Below are 3,246 nucleotides of genomic sequence, written 5' to 3'. Positions count from 1 at the left end.
ACCCCCATGGTAGTTTGGCACAAGCAGTCAAGCTTATCTCAGAGTCAAAGTGTGAAGTATGTGTACATAACACATACAGTAACACAGTAAAAACACTACAACTGGACACCACACCAGTTTAGTAACAAAACAATCTTTACTTAAACTAAACTATACCAAATAGAACTCAAAATATAACTTTTAAAAGGTTTAATTAATGCTGTCCATATAACTCTATAGTTGTGGTGATTTTACCACAAAGTACCATTGATGTGTCAAAATCCAAGTCGAAAAACAGCTGCTACGGAGGAAAGCATTGGAAAAAAAAGTGATGCATCAGTGTTGCATCGATTTGGGACGTTGGGGACAACCAGTACATCAATTTTCAGACGGGACTCTTTTCTGGGGGCGATGCGTTGGAAAGGTGGGCATACAGTTGCGATGCTTGGAAATCTGGCTGCACTGGAAGTCGATGCAGTGGCGAAAAACAGGTGTAGCGATGATTCTTTCAGCTGTGGACCAGCAATGTGTCGCTTTTTTCAGCCACACAGCAGGGCCTGCATCAGAGTCAGCATGCTGATTTCAGATGTCAGAGACACAGTGCGCCGGACTTGGGCTGTAGCAGTTCTTTCAGCTGCGGACAGATGCTCCGTTAATTTCTTTGGCCGTACAGCAGCGATGTGTTGAATCGCCTCCCACACTGCAGTGCTGTGTCTGAAAAACAGGCAGTGGAAGGGTAATTTATTGTGTTTTGAGTCTTTTGCAGGAAGTCCCACCTCCAAGGCCCCACAACTGTAACTAGCACCACTTGGGAGGTTAGAACCCCAGATGTGTAGTCCAGGGATGCTGCAGGTAAAGATTTTCATGGCCCTGAGACTTCTAAATGGGAGCATCTTCTTGAGCAGGATACCAAAACAGTCCAGTGTTTGTCATCTCCAAGATAGAAGCAACCACTGGAGACCAACCCAGCAAAGCAACACAGCAAAGTTGCAGTAGTCCTCCTGACAGCACTCCAGATTTTCCTCTTGACATTGTCTCCTGTTCATCCCAAAGTGTTCTAAAAATCAGTGGTTACAGGTCCAATACCTATACTGTCGCATGGATTCTGCTCCTATACAGAACTGTGCATAGAGACTTGGACCCTCAGTGAATTAGGGTGTACCAAAACTCACCTTAGTATCCCAAATCCCCTACCAGACTAGCAGTCAGTGTCTCATTGGTTCTTCCATACCCCCAATTATTAGACAACCCAGAACATGGACTTCAGGTAACGTGGAACACATGAACACTCTTTCGTTATACTATCATACCAGTCCAAAACGAGGAGTAAATGAAGACAGGTGCAAGTTTGAAATATTTATTTCTAATGCCGTGTTCTCAATCGCAGTATCTTAGATAATACATGCAACCATATTATAAGCAACAAGGTTATCAGCATAGTTTCTATTCCATAAAATACAAAGGGAGAAAGCATGTTAAATGCTAATGGGGAAGAAGGCTAAATTGCACCTCAGTCTTTCCCTCCCTTGCTAGTATATTATATTATATCTACAGAAGGTCTCTGTGGGTTTACAAGGGCGGCCCCATACCTCTGGTCCTAGTAGAAAGGGATCACATCATTTTCTACACCAGCTCTCTGCATGCAAATGTTCTCCAAACTGTGTGTGCATGCTCTGCGCAGTGCATTATTAAACGCGCCAAAATCAGAGGTGGCCACAGCTGCATATGTGTTATGTCTAGGACGTGCGCTGATCAGACCGAACAACAACCACTGTGTGGAAATAACCTTGAAGGCCTCGGCACTCACTGTTCAGACAAAGCTTACTAAGCAGGGCTGATACTATAGGAAAACATATTATTCTCGTGTGAAGCAAAATATTCTGCTAGACTCTAAACATTTATAATATTGTGTGCTGTGTGCAGAAGCAGCAGAGAGAAAAAATGGCGTTTAAACTTCTAATAAGCTCATGCTAACTTAGCACAGTGTAAAGGCAAAGCCCATCTCCATGACAATACCCCTTTTGGCTATTTTAGGTAGGCATACTTCTTTGTTGCCAAGAGATCCTGCTTGTCCTGCTTAGGCTCTATACACACTACAGGGGGTTAGAGACAGCATTGTGAGAGGCCAGGCACAGTCCTATTCAGGTGTCAATGACAACTCCTCCCTCCACTCAAGCTCTGGATAGCCCATCAGGATATGCAGGGCACACCTCAGGTCCATTTGTATGACTGTCTAGAGAGAATGCACAAACAACCCAGCTGTCAATCTAAACCAGACATTGATTCCAAAGGGAGGCAGCGCCACAGGATGGTAAAGGAAGATAATGCCCCTTTCTAAAAGTGCTGCAGCACCAAATCATGGAAGGAATGCTGAATGAATCCAACATTCACCCCCAGTCAGCAAGCTGGGTTAAATCCATCATTCTTTTGCTCATTACAACACCCCAGTTTAGACCCAATCAAAAATCACTCAATCAACCAAACAGGGGTTTGTATAGAGTTGTTACTCACCGTGATGGTCTCAAGGTGCAGGGGGAGGGGGGCTGCTGGGTGGGCTTAGAGGAGGATCATTTGAAGAGCCAGGTTTTGAGGTCCTTCTTGAATTGGGTCAGCGACTCTGATTGCCTGAGGTGCAGGGGCAGAGTGTTCCTGGTCTGGACAGGGAGGTAGGAGAACAATCTTCCTCCAGTTCTGGTTTTGTGGATCTGGGGAAGGATGCAGGGGCGAGTTGGGACGATTGGAGTTGTCAAGTGAGTACTGGAATATGGGGCAGTGGTTAAGGTAAACTAGTCCTTCGTCGTGTAGGGCTTTGTAGGTGTGAGTGAGGAGCATGAAGGTGACTCGGAGCCAGTGTAGTTGTCATAGGTGTTGCATGATATGGCTGTGGCCGTGAATGTTGAGGACCAGTCTGGCAGCGACATTTTGGATGTTCTGTAGATTCTTGAGCTCTTTCTGGATAATGCCAGTAGAGTGTGTTGCTGTTGTCGAGTCTGCTGGTGATGAGTGCATGGGTGACCATCCTTCTGGATACTGTGGGGAACCATTGGAGAGTCTGTTGGTGCAGGCGGAGAGTGTGGAACCAGGTTGAGGAGACTGCATTAATTTGGCAGTTCATTTTGAGCAAAGACTCCAGTATAAAGCCAACATTGCATGTGTGATCCGCCGGGGTGGGTGGAGCGGATGGCCACCAGAGTCATCCCAGCCTGAAGAGGTGGGTCCCAGGATGAGGGCTTCGGTCTTGTCCCAGGTGAGCTTGCAGCAACTGTC

The sequence above is a fragment of the Lissotriton helveticus genome, chromosome 8 (genome assembly GCF_964261635.1).
Source record: "Lissotriton helveticus chromosome 8, aLisHel1.1, whole genome shotgun sequence".
Lineage (NCBI taxonomy): Eukaryota > Metazoa > Chordata > Amphibia > Caudata > Salamandridae > Lissotriton > Lissotriton helveticus.
Note: the sequence above shows the minus strand (reverse complement) of the source record.